The sequence below is a fragment of the Pituophis catenifer genome, unplaced genomic scaffold, assembly GCF_029215685.1.
Source record: "Pituophis catenifer annectens isolate HBS135680 unplaced genomic scaffold, rPitCat1.0.hap2 SCAF_2, whole genome shotgun sequence".
Classification (NCBI taxonomy): domain Eukaryota; kingdom Metazoa; phylum Chordata; class Lepidosauria; order Squamata; family Colubridae; genus Pituophis; species Pituophis catenifer.
In genome coordinates this window covers 294,855,635-294,878,284 of record NW_027256882.1, presented here as the reverse complement: position 1 = coordinate 294,878,284, position 22,650 = coordinate 294,855,635, and the positions used below count along the sequence as shown (strand labels likewise).

General features: G+C 43.3%; 1 protein-coding gene across 2 annotated transcripts in view; it reads left to right on the top strand.

The window, feature by feature from the left end:
- The first annotated feature begins 2,479 nt into the window (after positions 1 to 2,479).
- The window catches only part of UBAP1 (ubiquitin associated protein 1), a 36,062-nt gene continuing 15,891 nt past the window's right edge, over positions 2,480 to 22,650 (top strand). Inside the window, exon 1 of one of the 2 annotated variants that reach the window (XM_070938975.1) lies at positions 2,480 to 2,638. The gene's annotated coding sequence lies outside the window, so the exon portion shown is untranslated. Of the gene's footprint in view, positions 2,689 to 22,650 lie in introns of both variants that reach the window. The other variant, XM_070938974.1, reaches the window with a different exon arrangement.

Here is a 22,650-nt window from a genome sequence, read left to right as displayed (position 1 = left end):
AGTGCCCAAAGTGCGTGCAAATATGCACATGCGCCCAAACCCCCAAAATGCAATGTGCGCGCCCCCCACGCATGTTGCCCCCCGCACATGCCCCACCCCCCTTGCACGGCAGAGACCCAACAACCAGCTGGCTGGTGGGAGGTGCGCGCGCATGCGTGGAGCTGAATTTGGGTGAGAGGTCAGGTGCCCACAGAGAGGGCGCTGCGTGCCACCTGTATGCCATAGGTTTGCCATCACGGTCCTATCCTATTCTATCCTATCCTATCCTCTGGACATGGAAGTTTGGAGTATCCAGGGTGGAATAAATTATTACTAATTTAATTCAGGATAAATCTGTCCAGTTCTACTAAGGCAGAGAATTTTATGGTCAAAGGGATATTAGAAAGGTGCAGACAAGCTCTTGTAATCGGGAAGAAGCAAAATATTACAAAAGCCAACGCTTATGAATACAAAAGAAGGAACTGTGTTTACACAACATTCTAAACGAAATAACCAACTGCATTTTAGTTTGGTGCCTGCTGAGAATGTGAGTCCGATTAATTCTGCACCGTTTTGCAATCCCAGAAAAATTTGACCAAATTATTCTCAGATTAATCATGGAAAATATGTCATGGAAAAGAGCCAGCAAGTGGGACCTATTTTCCAGCGAGCTAATTAGAAAAAAAATTAAATACTACTGAAAGAAAGGATATCCAAAAGCATAATTTAAGTAGCAGCAAATAATATTCTTTTTAAAACTATTAGATTGGATTTGGAAGGAATGTTTCAGGCCACATGGAAATATAAATTCATACACCTGCTTGTTACTCTTTTATTTGTTTGCTGAATTTATAGAGTGCCGCAACCTGAAACTCAAGGTGTTTCCTAACACTTATAATGCATAGCAATGAAATAGCTGTGGTAAATTAAATTCAGATGGAGTTGAATTAAAATTTAAAGCACACAGCACTGGTGACAATTAGGCTATCCAGAATAACTCAGTTTTAAATAGTTCCTGGAAGGTTAATTGATGGAGACATTGAAGAGGTGTGGAATCTTGGGGCTCTGTGAGCTTGTTTTCTTGCAAATGTTTCATGAGCCAACTAAGTAACATCATCAGTGCTAGAAGGGAGTGAGATTTGTGGAGTGGAGGAGGAGAAGAGAAGGAAGAGGAAGGAGGGAGGAAAACTGTGGGATCCTTGGTGTTGTCTGAGCTTTGTTGTTGTCTTGCAGACATTTCATGACCCAACTACATAACATCATCAGTGCTAGAAGGGAGGGAGGTTTGTTTGTATACAAATGGCTTGTCAATATTGATGGGAAAGTTCTTTCTGCTTCCTTGAATATGCTGTTGTTTAATGCTTGTTTGTCCGAGTAGGTTGTTCCTTCATTGGGGTATCATTTCATGATTGATTGTTGGTATGGTATTAATCCTGATGTTAATCCCTGCTTATCTAGATGTTGATTGTTGGCAAGGAGCTGTTTTGGTCTTTTTGTTTCCTTTTTAAATTTAAGAGGATTAGGAACCACCACGCCTCATCCTGGCTAACGTTTTGTTTGTTGCATTCCTTCATGTCCTGGCAATTATCTGAACAAATCCCTGCAGTTTTCTTGGCATGTTTTCAGAAGGGCTTTGTTTTCTTCTTCCACGGCTGAAAGAAAAGGACTCATACAAGTTTACCCATCTGGCTTTGGGCCTCAGGTAGGATGCCACGCCCAATCTTCACTACAGATAGTCCTCAATTTACAACCGTTCGTTTAGTGACGCTTAGGGTTGAATGCATGTCGAATACATGTCTTTTTAGTCATTGGAATGTGATGCTACTCAGATTGGATCCTGCAAATTGTAGTTCCATGTAGATTATGTTGCAATACTCCAAATGGGAGATGACCAGGTGACCCTAAATACAGGTAGTCACTTAGTGAATGGTCACTAAGTGAACTCTTGTAAATCGAGGATTACCTGTATCCTCGATTTACAAGAGCTCACTTAGTGATCAAAGTGGCAACGGCACTGAAAAAAGTGACTGACCGTTTTTCACACTTACAACCGTTGCAGCATCCCCACAGTCACGTGATCAAAATTTGGGGATGCTGCAACGGTCGTTAAGTGTGAAAAACCGGTCCCAAGTCACTTTTTCAGTGACGTTATCACTTTGAACAGTCACTAAATGGTTGTAAGTAAAGGACAGCCTGTATATTAATATAATCTATTATTTTTGTAAATCCCAAAACCCAACCAGTTTTTTCCCAACCAGGAAGGAAAAAAATAGAAAAACCCCAAAGGAGCTTCCCTCAGCTGCTAGTCAAAAGGTTTGGACCACATTTCCCATCCTCCCCTGCGAGCGAGCGAAGGGCGTTCCGCCACTCCGGCTGAAGAACACGCCCCCTTCCCCCGCTCTCCCAGCTCTTATTGGCCACCTGCTTCCGCGTCGCGTGACCGAGCTGGGCGCCGTTGGAGGCGGAGGCGGAAGAGGCGGGGCTGGGACGGAGAGACAAGATGGCGTCGCCCCATTACCGAGGATCGTCTGGAGGAGGGAGCCGGTGGGCCTTCGCCGTCGTCGGCCGCGAATTCTAACTCGGAGCCGCCGCGCCGGAGGTCAGGAAGAGGAGAAGGAGGAGGAAGAGCGGCCGCAGGGTCCGAGGCGGAGCCGCCGGGGTGAGTAGGCCTCAACGCCGGCCTCCCCTTATTTCCCGGGCGCCGCTGAGGTAAAAAGGCCGTTTTCTCCTCAGGGAGGGGAGGGGGCGCGGAGTCTGCGCAGGCGCAATACGCCCGGGGGTGTGACGCTCGGCCCGCGGAGTGGGCGGGGGGGTCGTGAGAATCCGGCTCCTCCGGCTTTTCCTTCGGCCCAGCGTTGCCGGGGAGCCGGCCTAGATGTGCCCCGCCCTCCGCGTTGAGATTGGACTCCTCCGGCCTTTGAATGGGCCTCTTGCCGCCCTCTCGGCCCGTTGCAGCCGCAGCCGCCACGCTGAGAAGGTGGCTCCCCTTTGCCCGCTGCCTTTCTCGGACCGAATATGGGGAGGGGGGCGGTTGTGGTGGGGGAGAGAAAGAGGCTTGTGCGACCGAAGGGAGTTTTCGCAGCCTGACCTTGTTGGGGTGGATGAGGCAAAGAGAAGCGGGCAGGATACACTTCCTGGTTTGTGTGGTTGCTGCTAAAAGAGGGTTTGGATGGCCTGGCTGGCAGGATCCACCCCAAACAGGAGAAACCCCTTCTAAGAGGCTGGACAACCATTTGTCTGCAATGATAACAGGTCGTCTTCCTGCTTTGAGTAGAGGGGTTGGAATAGAAGACCTTTCGAAGTCCCCTCCAACTCCTGTTGCTCTGCTTTTGGTGGGTGGTCGTAACGAGTAACGATCTGCGGGGACTAGAAATGGGGGAAACTGATAGTACGCTTAGACTCAGTAATGAACGTTATCAATAAAAAGGGAGTGTTTGTATATGGGGGTTGAATGGAGGGTGGTCTCTGTGGGTTGGTGGTTTTCTTGCAGACGTTTCATTACCCAACTGGGTAACATCTTCAGTGTTAGAAGGGAGTGGGTGGGGCTTGATCTCTGTTTATATATGGGAGTGTTGGAAGAAATATCCTTCTGGGTTCAGTTCCAAGTGGGGGGAAAAGACACTGGAAACATGGAGACGGGCTTGGAAAGATGGTTTAATGGTGGGCAGGATCACATGGTTTGAGTTCCTGAGCAGAAAAGGGGAGGGATGCTGAGAGTCCCTGGGTTTTATGCCCTCTCTGGGCTTTGAACTTCCTGGGGCACAGGAAGAGTATCCTGATTGGTTGTCAGACTCCCAGGGGGTAGGGGTTTTTAGCTAGCCTTGCTGGCTGATGTAATCTTCCCAGGTGCCATGTGGTGAGTTTCTGTTGCTATATTGGTTCTTTGTATTGCAGATGGGATGCTGAGGCCTTAATGGCCCATTGACAAAGGTGGAGGGAATGAGTTTCTACCTCCCTTTTAGGGGGAAATATTCTGCCTTTATAGTATATCCTAAAATATTTAAATTTTCTATGAGAGGGGTGGGTTTTAACTTCCAACAGGAGCTTACTCTGTCATTTTGGTGGGGGTGTCTCTTGATATTTCCTTGATCAGGGTATTGTTTTTTACTTTTCCACTCTGGTACCAATAGAAACGTTGTATATGAAAGAGTTGAAAAGAAGATTCATAGCTTGGGGTTGAACTATATTAGGTCCTTGGTGTTCTCTGAATTTGGTTAGTTCGCATTTGGCAAATTTTTTAGCTTATTCAAAGAAGGTTAAAGTACAAAATGCCAAAACATTTAAAAAAGGAAAGCAACAAAAAAATTAACAAGAAAAAGAAGAAGAGACTTAATGGTTAGTCTTGGTTGTTTTCTTGTAGACATTTCATGATCAAACTAGGTCGTATCATTGAAAGTGTTAGTTGAGCAATGAAACATCTGCAAGAAAACAAGCTGGGAACTCCAAGGGTCCCACAATCAGTGTTATAGTCTGCAATTTTAATGACTAGACCATATCAGTCTCACTTTAGAGATAGTTTGGACTAGGGTCTCCAAGTTTTATACTGGTCTTTACGTTCCGTGATTCATTTGCCTGGCACAAATTAAGGCAATAGCTCTCCGACAGATGATTGCCCTTCTCTCCTTTCCCCTCCCCCCCAAAAGAATAGACATACCAGTAGTTTTGTAAGGGTAGGAACTACTGGGCCTTGATGTTTTCAGAAATTAAACTCACACTTTTGGTGAGGCCTTGAAATACATAACCTTTCTGCAATAATACCTAAACCTTGTGTTTGTGTTGCTATAAATTCATGCCCACTTGGCAGGTTGTGATACCATTCTATATTTTATATGTGAGAAAGTCCCTAAGAAATATTTCTACATGTTTGTCTATAAATCAAAGGAGATAAAACTTGATTTTCAAGGTGAGATAACTTGTTCTTCTTTTTTGAATGAGATTTCTTAATCATGCAAGGATCCTTAAGCACAGTCTGAAACATACTTAAAGATCAGAAGTGAATTTTAACTCGAGGCAAAGCCCTTTCTGAATTGGGAAGATGATTCTTCACCATTCTCAGATAAATGCAAGCCTCCTGGAAGTATTTTGCCAGACAAAACTGGTCTTTTCTCCTTGAAGTAATCACAACTGGTATAAGGGCATTCATCTGTCTCACACACTGAGATTCTAATCTATAACCAATAGAGATGGAAAGCTCTTGTATAGTGTGGGTTATAAGGGAAGTTGCATATTAACATATTGTATGCTTTTTTAATTTTGGGGGATGGGCGCCAGTAAGGAACTGGATTCAATCAGTCACTGCTGATCATTGACTAATTACTCAGCTAAAACTTTTTATGAATCATTGATTAATTTGGTGTTCTACTCTTCCTCAGCTTGGATGTTAAGTTTTCACACAAAATTACATGTAAAATATATGTGTATGCCTATTTTTGTTTACATGATGTATTAGCAAAGAAAATTTAAAATGTTACATTGGGGGGGGATGACAGGTTACTACAGTTCCTAAAACTATGGCAGCATTTAAACCTAATGATCCCTGTGATGTAAAATAGGTACGAAGATGGAGAACTTTCAGTTCTCCTGTGCGCAGTTTAGAGAGTCCAAGGAAAGGGTGTTGGAATGATTGAGTTAGAATTTGTTTAGCCACGTCTCCTTCCTGTTTAGCTCCAGTTTGTTAACTCAGTCGGCCTAGAGAGACTTGTAATACTTGAGCTCCATTGCTTGGACTTTCTTTAAACATCGCATTAGGAGAAGGTGAACTCAAAAACTTTATTGCCGTTGAGACAGCGGCTTCTGGCACCGCACCCCGCCGGGCGCTGATCAGCTGAGCTGTGGGGAATAGTGGTGGCGGTTTCTTCACCCAAGAGGCCTGCACGGCGTGTGGAGTCGTTGACCACCTCCTACTTGCTTCGGACTCCGGTTTCCGTGAGTTCTGCGACCGGATTAGCGCGTGGAAAGCCGTGGCTCCGCCCAGAGGAAGGACAAGGCTCTCACTGTCCCAAGAAATGTGTGACATGATTGCACAGAGTATTTCAAAGGGCATTGATGCTGCCCTCATTCAAAGGGGTATTTTGGCCCCGTTACCAAAGGCAGAGCCTAACCTACGGACCCTTTAGCCAATGGGTCATTCTGACAGGGAATATATACTGGAGCCTCATTCTCCTTTACCTTTGCAGCATAGTGACATGTCTCTTATGGGTGAAGAAGATATGGCAGAGTATAATCTTTCCAAGGATGAAAGAGTCATCCCTGACAAACCTGCTGCCTTGGGGCTGTTATGTCATGATCTATTTAAAACTTTATTGTACCAGGCAAAAACAACGGCCAACATGGGGGTGCTTATTGGGAACAAGACCTACCAAGCAGCCGCCTGGGCTATTTGTTCCACCACGGCGGCGGCCTTTTCCACAAGGACGTCCCAAATCTGGCTTCGCCAAATGCAGTCCTGTGTGTCCCCGGACAATACTCGTTTGCATCAAGACATAAATAAGCTAATTGCTGCTGCTGAATATTCCGCAGATGCAACTCTCAATAGGGCAAAATTTGCCTCACGAACCCTAGCGTCCAATGTCACCTCCAGATGCCTCTTTTGGCTGAGACATTGACAAGCCGACATGAAAATGAAATGGCGACTAGTGGCGGCTCCATTTAAGGGAGGCTCCCTCTTTGGGGAGGCCCTGGACCCTGTTTTAGTAGAGGGTAAGGACAACAGGAAGGTTCTTCCCCACGCCTACAGACGGGCAGATAGAAGGACCATTTTCCCATAGCGCTGGCAGGACTTTCTGACATCTGACATGGGATTTCAGAGCCCAGTCTACCAAAGATCCTTTCTACAAGCCGCGGACAGGCCACAAGACAGACATCCCTTTCGGGATCACTCTAGACAAACGTAGGCCAGACGTCCCTTTCGGGGAGCTGGCTACCGACCCTACCGTCGAACCAAGTACTGTCCCGACGGGCCCCATCAGCGGTCGCCTTGGCAGGTTTGCCAGCTGCTGGCGAATCACGACCACCGATGCCTGGACCTTACAAACAGTGACACTAGGCCTTACCCTAGAGTTCTGTTCCGAACCCCATCGAAGGTTCATCCAATGCTCAGTGTCAAGGGACGCCAGCAAGAGGTCTCTGATGGAAGCTGAAATCCGGCATCTGCTGGCTATTCAAGCCATAGAACCGGTACCTCTCCAACATCAGGGGTTCAGCTCCTATTCAATACTTTTTCTGGTGCAAAAGAAATTGGGCGGAAACAGAAGAAGCTGTATGTACCATAAAGTACAAATGCTTCAAAATGCAATCCCTGCATACCATTCTGGGTTGCATCTTAACATCAATAGATCTACGGGACGCTTATCTCCACGTTCCCATCAGACCATCTCACAGGAGATTCCTCAGGTTCTGCTACACGGGGCTCCACTTCCAATACAGAGCTCTGCCCTTTGGGCTCTCTTCCGCCCAAAGAACATTCACAAAACTACTGGACATGGTGGCTGCCCATCTGTGGGCAAGACCCATCCAATTACTATGCTACAGTGGTGAAATATAAAATTTGTTACTTCCAGTTCTGTGGGCGTGGCTTGGTGGGTGATAATGTGACTGGGTGGGTGTGGCCAACTTTTTTTAAAAAAACTTTTAAAACCATTTTTTCTACAACCTCTTCGGCCGAAGAGGTTGTAGAAAAAGTGCTTTTAAAAGACACTGACGATCCCAGACGAGCTGCGCGATCATCTGAGGCTTTTTTTTATAACTTTTAAAAGCATTTGTAGAAAAAATGCTTTTAAAAGAAAAAAAAAATCCTCTGATGATCACGTGGCTCAGCTGGGCAGGGGTCGTGGTGGGAGGCAGGGATTTCTGCTATTGGTTCTCCAAACCAACCACTGCCATCGCTACCGGATCTCGCAATCCGGTCCGAACCAGGAGCATTTCACCCCTCCTACGCTACCTAGATAACATTAGTCCTGTCGTCATCCCCTCAGCAGGCAAGTCTAGATCTCCAGGTCACAGTTCAGATGTTATAATTTATCTGTGAAATGATCCTTGGAAAAGTTAGATATTAGGAGATATCCTCCCTGTCAGAACAGGATTTTTCAGCCTCTGAGAGGAGAGCTACTTGTGTGCAGCCTACACTGCAACTTCTTCCTCCCTCCCCGAAGCATCTTGTGCTTATTATTTACTGTGTTGCTTCTCTGATCAGCAGCTGAAAATCCTCTATGGCTGGCTGAATTCCCTGCCGAAGGAATTCTGCTCTATGCCTGTTTGGTTTCATCAGAAAATTCAGCCAAAGCTGAAAGGGGTCTCTGACAATATCCAAACAGGCACAGAGTTCTTTCAATCAGTCTCTACAGGCGGCAGCAGCTTGCAACATTTTCTGCCAGCTTCCCCAATGACTTTCTGGGGAAACCGGCAGAGAAACTTGTAAATCACAATCACATGATTGCGGGGTGCTTGGCTAAGCGCAAATAGGTTGCAAAGCACTCAGATCATGATCACAGGATGGTGTGAGACTGTCTTTAATTTGAACTAATTTGAATTAAATGAAGTTGGAAGGCAAGGCCTATCTTTATTACACAAGACCTTATTGTCGCAGCTGGAATTATCTTCTACGATTCTTTTTATTTTTCTATTGCTTAGAATGGGAAAACTAGACTTCCAAAATGTTTACTGGAAGAAGTTTAAGAGACTTCCGAAGGTTGATTGTGTAACAGTTACACACATGAACAACAGGTTTTGGAAGTTTGTGATAAATTCTCACTGTGTTACGTAAGCTGAACTGCAAATATCACGGGGTTTTCCAAATAAATTTGTTCTCAGTACAAATTTGCTAGGGTAGTATTAATTGGTAAAATAAAACAGTCATCTTTTGAAGCCTAACACCTAATAGTCATTCTCAAACATGAATATTCCTGAAAGCAGATCTGTTGCCAGATCTGACTAAAACTTTCCAGAAAGTCAAGATTGCTAATTAACAATGTCAAAATTTTTTCAAATTGACCAGTTTCGAATTCGAAACACTTACTTTAAATGTGAAAAAGGATGTTTTGATCCTTTTGGAAACTTCCAAAATGATCTATGAGTCTTGTCTTGAACTGAAAAAAAACTAGATTTACATTCAAAATGGAGTGTTTCCCATGCTCTGTGCTTTTTAGAAAATAATAATTATTAAATTTATTTGCCACCTATCTCTCCATGGGGCTGCTCTAGGCGGCTTGCAACCATAAAAAAACCCGAAGAAATAAAAAAAAGTTTAAACAAACAAAAGTAAAATAATAGAATAATAAAATAAACAATGCTGTGATTATGGACTGAGTCACTGCTGGCAAACTTCTCCCCTGGTGTTAGCTGTTCCAGTTATAAAAAGGATAATTTTGTAAAGAATGTTCACAAAAGGGCAGAGGTTTCCTTTCTGTATTTTTTTTTTTATTCTTGGCTTTTAGCTTTGCATGAAAGAGATATAACAGTTTGTCATGTGTGTGCAGATTCAGGATTGTTCAGCGTTACTTTCTTACTGGTTAGCCCAAATTTGAGATTTATCGTTACCTTTTAACGTGGATAAAGTTCACAGTTTTATGCTTCCACATTTATCATAATACCGTATGTTATACTAATTCAGTTGTGTAAAGTTAATATCAGATTGGCTAATTCATCCTTCTCATTTGCAGTTTGATTACAACACATTTCTTCCCCTTGGTGTGATCTGAAGCACCCCAATTCAGATTTTTTTTCTCTTTCTCATATAATTGTCACATTTCCCAACATTGTCCACTATATAAGTACAATTGCTTATATGTTTTTTTAAAATAATAAGTGTTTCAGGAGTGGCTGTTTAATGCTATGTAAATAAGAGATTCTTACACCCACCGAGAAAGTTGGCTAAATATGGATACTGGTTTCAGTTGTTTGCTCTTTCAGTATGACAGTACGTGGCAAAATAGTAGAGTTGAAATGCCAAATCATTCAATTATTTCTCATTGCAATTTTTTGGCTAGCCCAGTAGAATCCAGTTATCCCTTTGATTTTTAGTTCCAGACTGAGTGTAAATACATGTGGAGTGTATCAGAGAAGCTAAATTCCTTGAGTGTGCTTTTCTTGTAACTAATAATACACCCCTGTGTGTTCATAAAGTATTATTTTCTTATAGTACAGTATCATTTCTGTTCAGTGCCTTAATCACAGCATGGGATAAAGCTACCTTTTAATGAGGTGGAAAATTCTTGCACTGATTAGAATATTGATTTTATTTTCAGACTGTCCAGCTCGCCTAATTTTCCTGTGGTAACTTTTTATCAAGACAGTGCAGTGATTAAGCTGGGTGTATCTCAATACAAGGAATGGAATTAGTCCTCAACTTACAACAGTTTGTTTAGTGACCATTCAAAGTTACAACAGCACTGAAAAAAAGTACCTTATGACCATTTTTCACACTTAGGACTGTTGCAGCATCCCCATGGTCACTTGATTTAAATTCGAGTGCTGACAATTGGTTCATATTTATGACGCTTACAGTTTCCTCGGATTATGCAATCATCTTTTGCACACATCTGGCAAGCAAAGTCAGTGGGGAAGCTGGATTCACTTAACAACCGTGTTACTAATTTAACAACTTCAGTGATTCACTTAACAAATGTGGCAAGAAAAGTCGTAAAATGGGGCAAAATTCATGTAACAAATTTCTCACAACATAAATTCTGGGCTCAATTGTGGTCAGACGTTGAGGACTCTAGCTGTACTGCGTGTCTTTTAACTTTGCTTTCCACTGGGTGTAATTTCCTATTTTGAACTCTGTTTTCTGTCTGTATGATTGATAACAGAGTAGGGTTCAGCTCCTTATATGGAGATATTGTCCGTCTCTAGAAGGTAGGATTTGCATAGTGGTTTTGTGAAAATTGGCAAATTTTCTCCATAGATTTTAGTTTTTATTTTTCTACCTTTTAAAGCCAGGTTATTCAGTTCATGAGATGAAGGAGGCCTTTCATTAGGTCTCCTCATTCCACTCTAGTTATGGTGAGAGAAGTCTTAAAATGAAATAGTGCTAGTCCTCGTTTAGCAACCACAGTAGGGAGCTGTAACTTGATTGTTAAGTGAAGCAGCAGCTAAGTGAATGGCAACTGTGTTTATGATCTTGCTTCAGCCCTCCTTTGCTTTACAGACATGCCATGGTAAAGGCAAGGAGTTGGTCATAGTTACATTTTTTCATCAGCCATCATAAGTGTAAACAGGTCTGGATGGAGAGCGGCCCTCTGGCTGAGGGAGATCCTGTCTGGAGGAATCCTCCAGGGAGGTGATATTGATAGGGTCAGTAGATCCGCAAACCAGTTCGGTCTCGGCCAGTGAGGAGCTACAAGAAGAACCTCTGCGCCTTCCTCCAGGATCTTCCTGATGACCCTTGGTATTAGAGGTATCGGGGGAAACGCGTACAACAGGCCTTGGGGCCATGGACAACGGAGGGCATCCATCCCTTCAGCCCCTGGTGATTGGAATCTGGTGTAGAACCGAGGAAGTTGTGCATTCTCTGGGCTGGCGAAAAGGTCTACCTGAGGTGGGCCGAATCTGGCTGAAAGCTGTCAGAACAGTTCTGGATGAAGTTTCCATTCTGCCTGATCGATGGTCTTTCTGCTCAACCAATCTACTTGGATGTTGGAGGACCCGGAGATGTGCTCCGCCCGCAGGGAGGACAAGTGTCTCTCTGCCCAGAGACTGATTGCTGCAGCCTCTCGCGTCAGCGCTCTGGATCATATGTGCTTTGACATGACATTGTCCGTCAAAGTAACAGCACGTGTTGTCCTGACAGATGACGCTGGAAATGGTGAAACGCCAGATGAGCAGCTCTCAGTTCCAGCCAGCTGATGTCCATGAGGTCGTGTGGAGACCACCGACCTTGGGTCACTTGGGATTGCAGGTGAGCGCCCCATCCAAAAAGACTGGCATCTGTGGTAAGGATCAGGCAGGTATGCTTCTTGAAGGAACAGCCCTGTTCCAGGGCTGTCGATGTCCACCACTCCAAGGATCTGAGTACCTTGAAAGGAACTCTTATCCGTTTGGGGGAATTGCTGAGGCCCGCCCGTTGACTTGGTAATAGGAACCATTGAAGAGGTCGGGAATGCAATCTCGCCCAAGGAACAATCTGTACACAAGATATAATCTTGCCTAACAATTGGGAAAGAAGCATCAAGGGAACCTGTCTGAGGGTTCTGACTTGCCTTATGGTGGTGCGGATGCTGGAACAACGTTCCTGGGAGAGGAAGACGAGGCTGGCCTGAGTGTCGATCCATGCTCCCAGGTGGACCAGGTTGGTGGAAGGGGTCATATGGCTCTTCTCCCAGTTCACCGTAAACCTGTGGCCTTGGAGGGTTTGAACCATGGTCTGGAGAGACTCGCCTGTTGAGGAGACGAAGAGAGAACTAAAATGATGTCCAAATAACATAGTAGATGTATGGGCTTCATTCGCAAGTGAGCAGCCACCACGTCCAGAAGTTTTGTGAATACTCTGGGGGCGGATGAAAGTCCGAAGAGCAGAGCTTTGTATTGGTAGTGCAGTCCCGTGTAGGAGAACCTGAGGAACCTCCTGTGGGACGGTCTGATGGGCACGTTCTCAGAGATCTATAGATGTCAAAAGATCTCCCTGTCTTATCAGCCCAGAATTGTGTGCAGGGATTGCATTTTGAAGAATAGGCCCTGAAACATCTTTTCAGAATTCATCGAGAACAATATTTAAAACTTTTAAAGGAAATATTTGTAGTTTGGGATTGAAATGAGGGGTCCTTGGTGTTCTCTGAGCTTGGTTGCTGTTGGTTGGTGGGGTTTTTTTGCAGATATTTCATTTCCCAAACTAGGTAACATCATCAGTACTAGAAGGGAATGAGGTTCACTCTCTTTTTATATACAATATAACCCCACTCCTTTCTAGCAATGATGATGTTACCTAGTTTGGGAAACGAAACATTTTCAAGAAGGCAACCAAGCTCAAAGAGTACCAAGGACCCCCTCATTAAAAACTTGATTTGGTAATAGATTGCCAACTGTATGTCAACTCGCAAAGCATCCCTGGCCTGCTCTCTAGTTGCCATAGGCAAGGGGGATGGGAAAAGGCAAAGCAGCACGGCAGCCAAAAAACCAAAAGGCAAAGGAGCACGGCAGCCAAAAAATCAAAAGCACATTCCAGAAATATCTCTCTCAAGGCTATCTCCCAGGGTTACCCACAGTGGCCAGAGGGGCTTCTGTAAGGGACACTGGGACACTGTAAGGCTTCCATTCTGAACTACTTTTCAGGTTGGCAAATTCGTCTTTGATCAGCTTAAGACCTTTGGGGGAAATGAGCCGCCCTGAGTCTCCGGAGAAGGGCGGCATATAAAAAAAAAAATAAAAAAAAATCAAGAGGCCTAAGTAATGAATTATAAGGAATACACACTGTGCTTTGGGATACTGTGTGTTTGTGAGATAATTGTTACCCCACTACTTGGATGAAGCTGACATGAGTGATGCAATCAACTTGAAGATCAACTTCCTGGAAATGAGATTCCAAGAGCTGATTAATATAAGTAATAATGATGATGTTGATGTGATCCATTCAGTCATGTCTGACTCTTGGCGATTCTCTGGGCCAGGACTCGCCACATCTTCTGATCTTGCACTGCTTCTTTGAGTTGTTTTATGCTCCGGCTAGTGTTAGCTTTGATGTGGTCCAGCCACCGTGTTCTTTGGTGGCCTAGTTTCCTTTGACCATTAACTCTTCCCAACATAATTGCTTTTTCCAGTGAATTCCCCTACGTGACATGGCCAAAATAAGTGAGGCAGTGTTTTGTGATCTTACATTCCAGTGATGTGTCTGGTGTTATGCACTCCAATACCTGCTTGTGGGTCACCTTTGCTGTCTGAGGAATAGGTAGCAGGCGCCTTCTCCAGTCTCACACAGCTCAAACGAGTCGATTTTCTTCCTGCATTGCTTTTTTAAGGTCCAACTTTCGCAACCAGAGGTAGCTCCGGGGAAGATGGTAGAGCGGGCTAACCTACATTTGGTTGCCAGGATGTCCTTGGTTTTCCAATAACCTGATTACATATTTTTAGATCCATTGCCTTCCAGTTGTTAGGCAGAAGCAACAGTGTGCTTGATCCCATTGGTCTCAGCCACAGGAAAACTGGTCAAATCATTAACAGATTCAAGTCAAAGTTCTTCCTGTACCTTCCCGTAAAAGGAAGGTACAGAAGGAAAAACTTGTTACAAGCTGTTCCCCTTATTCCTTTGGCAGGAATATGTGGACTCTAATAGACCAGCTCCTGTCTGAGCAGAAGGGGTCTAAATCTGCTATTAAATTTACACTGTGTGTCCCTCCTCCCCCGCAAGGCACTTGATTAAGAAGGTGGGTGTTTGACCTCTTCTCCAAAGCACCTGAAAAGAAGCAAAGGACGGAAGCTCCCGAGAGGGAGAGCCAACCTGGAAATAAAGAGAAATTGATTGAGGTTTGGGACGGTATAAGGATTCCTGCTTTGGGCAGAGGTTTGGATTAGAAGACCTCCAGGCTTCTCTCTAGCTCTGTGATTCTGAGGTAGGCCAGGTCAAGGTACAGACATAAATGCTACTTAATTGTAGAACAGGTAGTCCTCAACACAAGTGAGCCCCAAATTACTGTTGCTAAGCAAGACAGCTCAGTTTTGCCTCGTTTGACGACTTTTCTTGCCACCATGGTTCAGTGAATCACCACAATTGTTAAGTTATGAGTACAGTTAAGTGAATCCAGCTTTCCCCCTTGACTTTGCTTGCCAGAAGGTCGCAAAAGGGGGACACAGCGACTGTCATAAACGTATAGCAGCTGCCAAGCTTCTGAATTTTGATCAGGTGACCACGGGGATGCTACAGTGGTCGTAAGTGTGAAAAACGATCAGAAATCCCTTTGTCCGTGGTGTCGTAACTTTGAACGGTCACTAAGCAAATGTTTGTAAGTCAAGGACTAACATGTATCTCGGAGAGGATTTCAAGATAAGTTTATCTCTCTCTCATCTCATACTCAACACGAAAGTCAGGGTTATTTTGAGTTTCTTTCTCACACCTCATTCCTTCTCTGAATTGTGTAATATTTTCTGCAAGTTCCCTCCTTAACAATTATTTCATATATTCCCCGAGGTGCTTCCCATATTCCTTCACAGAAGAAAGAGAAAGGGGGCAGGGCAGGGAACCTTTTGCTTTTTCCTTCAATTTGACGGGGCCGGTGCTTATGCCCGTCAGTTTTCAAGTCTCGTGAAATATGGCAGCCTCCTGTGAGGCGACGGACATGCTGACTCAGTGCCGTAAGCCTTTCCAAACACATGCCTCTGTCACTCATCTCGTGCCAGTTCTTCCAATTCTTCATTATTCGAGGTGGTGAAATATTTTCTGAACGTCTCTTTAGGTAAATGCCTTGGTAATAATTTTCTTAACAGAACAATTAAAACAGTGGAATGGCTTCCCTCTGGAAGTTTTGGGTTCTCCAACACTGGAGGTCTTTAAGAAGAGATTGGGCAACTGAACAGCTGTTTGTCCAGAATGGCATAGGACAGGGATGGCGAACCTTTTCGGCACTCATTGCGCGGAAACGTGCGTGTGCGCTCGTCGGGGCTGCGCTCCAGAAAAGCCGAAATTCTGGGTTCTAGCTGGCCAGTGCATATGGACACACCAGTTTTCGACACTGTTGCATGCATGAAGGACAGTTGATTGTCGTGCACGCATGTGCACCAGAAACTCGGAAGACAAATAGGCAAGGCCGCGTGTGCCAGGCGGACATGGCTTCGCGTGCCACTTTGGGCACGTGTGCCACAGGTTCACCACCATGGGTATAGGATCTTCTGCTTGAGCAGGGGGTTGGACTAGAAGACCTCCAAGGCCCCTTCCAACTCTGTTATTCTGTAAAGGAGAGTTTCCCAGACAGCCACATTCTACAGTCCATGGAAATAGTTGATTGAATTCAGTGTTTAGCATTTACCTAACTCTAACTGTGTACCACTTTGATTTTACTTAAACCTGTAGATATCTGAAGAAAATTAAATCATGGCAACTGGACCAAAATTTATTAAAACTGAGATTTTGTGGCTCATCCAAATAACTGGAAATTTTGGGCAGGCAGAGAGTCGTCTCAGTTTTAGTAAACTTTGGTCCAGTTGCCAGGATATAACAAACCTATTCTTAGATGCTTTTGGCCTGGATGATTGAGTCTTCATAGAGGTAGTAAATTTTTAAAAATTCAGTCGAAAGGTGAAATAAGTTCTCATGGTAGGGAACACCCTCCTTCTCCAGAGGGGTAATATTAAAAGGAAGGTTCCAAAGTGGGGAGAAACAGTCAAAGAAACTAAGCTAAGTGATGATTTGAGCAGAGCTGTGGAGTCGGGAGATAAATGTTCCGACTCCGACTCCGACTCCTCAGTTTTTTGTACTTCCGACTCCGACTCCGACTCCGACTCCCCGACTCCGACTCCTCTGTATTAATATGCGAATGTATTTTATACATTCCTTGAAGGAAAGAAAGGCAACATACATGTCATTACCACAGGACTACTGGCTGGGAAGCCAACAGTCTACTGTATTGAACAGTTTAAGCAAAAGACAAACACAATGAAAACAACAAAGTTTTATTAATTTTTTTTTATTAATTTAATTAATCAAGTTGCTGGATAGTAGCAGCAGGCATAAACATCAGGAACAGGAACTTTACCAGTTCAAAAATACAAACCACATTATTTGGTTGTTTTAGAACAAAAACAAAGCTTATCTATATGAACCAAAAACAAAATCTGTAAAACCTAGAAATGGTTTATATTAATCTTGAAATGTAGTTATAGGCTTAGCAAATGCAAATCAATTCAATGTAGAGTTCTAAGGAAGAGAATTGCCTCTGCCAGATCCTCTTTCATAGAGGCTCTTAAGTCAGACTTTATTATTTTTAGGGCTGAAAATAATCTTTCGACACTGACTTGGGTGGGTGGCATTGCAGTAACTATTCTGGCCACATCACTAACGATCTCTGGATAAACAAGGATGGCTTCTTCAACAGTAAGTTTTGATGAGCGATCATACTTTTCAACTTCTTTTAGTGCTTTATAAAACTCCTGTTGGAATTTTTTTATTTGGACATTTACTGGTTCTGTAACGCTTATGCGACGTCGCTTTCCTTTAGCAACTTCCATTTTGTCTAAGAAGGAATCAAAGTCTAATTCTTCGTTTGAAGAAGATGATTCTGAGTTACCACTATTGCTTAAAAGAACTCCATCCTCCTGTGGAGGTATTTCAGGTCGTAATCCCTTCATGCGAACTGCTACATCATAGAGGGCCTTTTTCCCAGTAGCAATCTGTTTACTGTTCAATAAAAGTCGGCTCATTGGGTCGACATAAATAGCCGCTAACAAGATTTCATTTTCCAGCAAAAGACTCTCTCTTTTCATCATTGAAGATGCAATGCCCTCAGCTATTAACCCTCCATTTTTGTTCAGGCGATATAACAGGCTCTTCCATTCCAAGAGGAATTTACCCGGGGTTAGATCATCACATTGCAACCTCTTGGTGACAGTGAAGGGGTGAGAAAGAAGGTTCTCCAGCTCTTTTGTTTGTGTCCACTGGCTTGCAGTTAATGCAAGATTTTCATTGTCCATTTCTTCTATGAAGTCTTTAAGTTCAAGCAAACGCTTCACCATTAAATAAGTGCTTCCCCAGCGAGTTGTTTGATCCAAAATGGCTCCTTTTCCTGCACGTCTTTTCAAAATTGCATCTGTTTTTGGGGCCCTGGCTGCAACAGTTACTTGCCGTAATTTGCCAATTAATGTAGCTGCATGGCGATCTTTTAATCCATCTCTTATGGCAAGTTGCAGTGTATGAACAGCACATCGCATATGATGAATAGTAGCAAGCTTCAATGCTTCTTCAACAAAGTTGTCTAAAAAAATGTCAGCATTCTCTTCAGTTTCTAAACTTTCTCTAATACTTGCAGAGCTGTCTTCCTCTAAGTCTAATATCTGTTTGATACCTTCTTCATCTGCCTTCATCTTCTCAATTGTGCTCAACATGTTAGAAGCGTTATCTGTCACAACACATAAAATCTGTTCCTTTTTAATTTCAAAATCTTCTAGAACACCCTCCACTAACTTCTGAAGGTAATCACTGGTGTGATGTGCCTGAGTGTCCTTTACTCCGAGGGTCCGTGTTATTGTTTTGTTATTTTCATCCACAAATCTAACATTAATAGCGAAATAATTGACTCTGTGACGTGTGCATGCATCCATTTTAAGGAAGACAAAACGTCCTTTCATAACTTTCTGTAGTTCTTCCTTTTTACATTTGGCCTCCTCAATTATAAGTTTCCTTATACTTTCTCTTTCCAGAGAAACACCAAGTTTTTTTGCCGTTTCTCCATTTAGGCCTAAAAAGGCTGTCTGTGAAAAGAAGGATAGTGGTACACTATTCTTTACTACCATTTCAATAATGTGGTGTTTGAATTTTTCTGGTGTCATCCTTATGGTAACTTTGTCAGATATAAAGAATTTTCTTATTTGTGATTGTTCTCCAGTAGATTTCTGAACGTTTTTTGTCACAGAAGTAGATGCAATGTTTTCATTGCTATCTTTCTCATTCACGGCTTCTAACACTTTGGGATGAAAACGCTGTAAGTGTCTTTTCAAATTTGATGCTCTTGTAGGTGCATTTTTATCAGGCCCACTGAAACTGCTAATTTTTGCATCACATTGTTTTTCACCATCATCATCTTTTCTAATACATTGGCACACGTAATGTTTTCCATCACTTGATAATGCAAAGTGCTCATAAACAGTAGACTTTGTTGTGTTTGTTGTTAGCAGTCTTTTTGCCATTGTTTAGGATGCCTCTTTCCCTAAAATATAAAATATGTTATACTAACTGGCATATAATTAGATTTTTAATATCAACATACACAGTCTTGTAAGTTGTACGTACATGGCTTTATACAAACAAATAAGCTATATATCCCAGCACTAAACCTAGACATGATTTGTCCTATACAATATAAACACTTACAGTTGAATCCAAGAAGCTGTTCCACCAAGTTCTTCTAAGCCAGTGGTTCTCAACCTTCCTAATGCCGCGACCCTTTAATACAGTTCCTCATGTTGTGGTGACCCCCAACCAGGGGTGGGTTCTAAATTTTTTTACTACCGGTTCTGTGGGCGTGGCTTATTTTGTGGGCATGGCTTGGAGGTTATGTGACTGGGTGGGTGTGGCTAGCTGGTCATGTGACCGGGTGGCCATGGCTATGTGTATAGAGGGCTGAAAAAAGTCATTTCTGACAGGTCCTCGCACTTTTGACTGGTCCTCACACTTATGACCATCCTCACATTTATGCCCGTGCAGCATTTTTAACAACCATGTCACTCATTTCACAACTGCTTCTCTTCACCATGGTGACAAGATAGGGCAAAAACGTAAAATGTGAGGACAGTCGTAAGTTCGAGGACTGGTCAAAAGGGAGAGGACCAGTCAGAAATAACTTTTTCAGCCCTCTGAGTAGTCCATATACATAAAAGGATACAGCAATAGAGAGGGATGAAGGAAGGGAAGGGAAATTAGAGTAGGAGTGAGGGTAAGAGAGGGAGGAAGAGAGGAGGAGAAGGAGAAAGGAAGAGGAAGTAGGGAGGAGAAGAAGAGGGTGAGGAAGAGAAAGTAAGAAGGAAAGAAAAGAGAGAGGTGGTAGGTTTGAGGAGAAAGATTGCTGTACAATAAAAAAGATGAAAGGGAAGAAAGCCAACCCCAAACAAATATAAAGATATTAAGATAAAGAATGAATTGTTAAACTTTAAAGAATAAAAGAGAACAAATATGAATAAATAACAATAATTAGAAACACACATACAAACATACAATGTATTTTCTTTGAACAGAGTATTTGGCCGGTTCATAAATTTAAACAGTGTTTAGTCATGTTTAAAGTTTAAGCTAACAATCAGAGTTACAAGTTTTTATAGCCTTAGCTGAATGACAGCAGTTTTTCCAATGGTTTACAGCTTCAGTCTTGAACTATTGACCCTCCATTCCCTTCACTTATGCAAGTGTCTCTAGTCCTGCAAAAAACATATTTACTTAATCCCTTATCAGTGAGAGGCTAGGTTACCCATGGGCGCTGCGTTCCCTGTAACAGCAGAACACAACACTATGGAAAGTATAAGTATTGCCACTCCTAATTGTGCGTTGCGTGCCTTATAGTGAAGCACATGAAAAGCATGCTTCTTCACGGTCACTTAACGTGTTCATTTTGCGGTTACGTGAGGCACTGCATGCATTGGTCTTTATTCTTACAGTAGAGAAGTCATTAATTATAACTTTTTGTGAATTGGGACATTTAAACTTGCTTTTTTTAAAATTCCAATCTAAATTTAGTAGGAGTCGGAGTCGGAGTCGGTGCATTGTTTGCCGACTCCGACTCCGACTCCAGGTACCCAAAATTTCCTCCGACTCCGACTCCGACTCCACAGCACTGGATTTGAGGAGGGCGGAGCGAAAGACACATACAAGAAACCAGAAAGAGAAACAGGTTATCAAGAAGGAGAATGGATAATAGTCTGGACTGTAGAACTGGTACCAAAGGGCCTCCTTGAGGGCTGTGTCCAATTTTCAGCCTCACCCTTTAGGAAGAGTTCAGAGAAATCACAACAGATTGAAAGAAGGCCAGTAAAGGGGATGAGAGAACTTTAAAACCTAAACCCTCTGGAGAAAGATTTAAGGAACTTCTCAGTCATCCAGGTCCTGGTTGTCCCAGAGGTGCTTTTTCAAGAGATAACTGGACTTTCTGGTTTTTCTTTGAAGACGTTTTACTTCTCATCCGAGAAGAATCCACGCATCCCATGGATGGGGCTTCACTTGTTTGCCCTGTTTCTGGCATGCTTCGGACCAGTGCCGGTCAATGGACCAGGGGTTGGGGACCGCTGTCCTATGAGACAGCTTGATAGCTCAAATTTAATTGTGCTGACTTGAAGATTATTGTTGGAAGGCCAGGTTAGGGACAGATCATTATGGACAAAAAACTGAGGTTGCGAAGAGCCAACACGGGCTTAATGTCCCATAACCTTCAAGATGGTTGTTCTCCAGCAGATCAGGAGTGCCATAAGTTCCTCTGGTTCATCTGGAATTTTTTAAAACTGAGACATTTCATTACTCATCCATAACTGGAAATTTTGGGGAGGCAGAGAATCAGCAAATGTCATTCATTGTGGCAAAGAACCTCTGGCTTGTGATGTGAATACAGCCATTGGCTGAATTTCCACGGCACACTACAATTGTGTAGTTTGTGGGATCCCATTGATTGCCTTCACACATTGAACAAGCCGGGTCCTCACTTAATCTGGTTTGTTTTAGCATAATGTATTGCAGATTTTTGCCAACCCAGATTTACTGAGCTAAACTCCAGTCTAAGCACCACAGTTGCTCTTTTAATCTTCCTCAAGGTTTTTTTAAATAAAATATCTGGATTGCCAAGGAATGTCAGGAAATAGCTTGAATAGCTGCATAATTCTTGGGTTTGGGGGAGTATGCCAAGAACAAAGAACCCTCCTTGCAAGGAGAGTCACCACGTCTCCCAAATCTGCAGAGGGCTGGGAACAAAAAGGCCTTTGAGCTGAGGCTGAATAGAACCTTTTAAATTTAGCCCTGTTTCTCCAAAAACCACCAGTCGTTTATTTGTAAGTTGGACACAACAGATCTGCCCTCTGGTCACTTATATTTCAGCTACTGGGAGCTGGCTGGAGAATTCTGGGAGTTGAAGTCCACAAGTCTTAAAGCTGCCAAGTTTGAAGACCTCTGCCCTAGAGGTTTGTGGGAACCAAATGCTGCCTTGTACACAGCTCCAGAGAGGCTGAATAGACGAGACAGTCGTTGCAGGTAGCCCTGGACTTACAACCGTTCGTTTAGTGAGCAGAGTTACAACAGTGCTGAATCTTAAGTGGCTTATGAGCATTTGTCACACTTCACAGACTAGAACTCACCATCTCCTGGTGATTGGTCCAAAGTCACCCAGCTTTTGTGCTTAGTGCAGGGCTAAAACTCATTGCTTCCTGGGGATTGGCCCAGAGTCACCCAGTCAGCTTTTGTGTCTAAGGTGGGACTGGAACTCCCTGTCTCCTGGTGATTGGCTCAAAGTCACTCAGGCCAGTTTTCGGGCCTAATACAGGACTAGAAATCACCATCTATGAGCATAATAACTCTTACAAAACACGATGCATCTTATTCGTTGGATAATGAGAAAACGAAATACGAAATGACACGGTTCAAAGACGAAAAAAAAATCATATTTCTCCAGACTCTCAATCGGCTGAGTTTGCGAACAAGAAGTAAAACAGCCTCTGCCACATAAATTCAGTTGTGATCCATCAACTTGTTCTGAGTAGCTTTCAGCTATCGGTACAGCCTATTTATAGAGAGAGGATTGTCTTGCGTAGGGAGGAATGATGCCAACAAGTGGCCAGGAAATACAGCTTGTCTCTGTGTTTTATGTGCCGACTTAAAATTGTAATAACAAGCTGTCCCAGTTGCTACAGGCCTTTGCAAAGTATCATCTGTTTTGGAATTAAGTTGACTATGGTGCTAACCGAACATCTTGTTATCCCTGATCCGGTTTGCCTCAGTTGTGGTTTCCGACCATATCACAAAAAATTAGAAAATGACGCTTTAACACTAGTCTGTTTTAATTTTTTTTT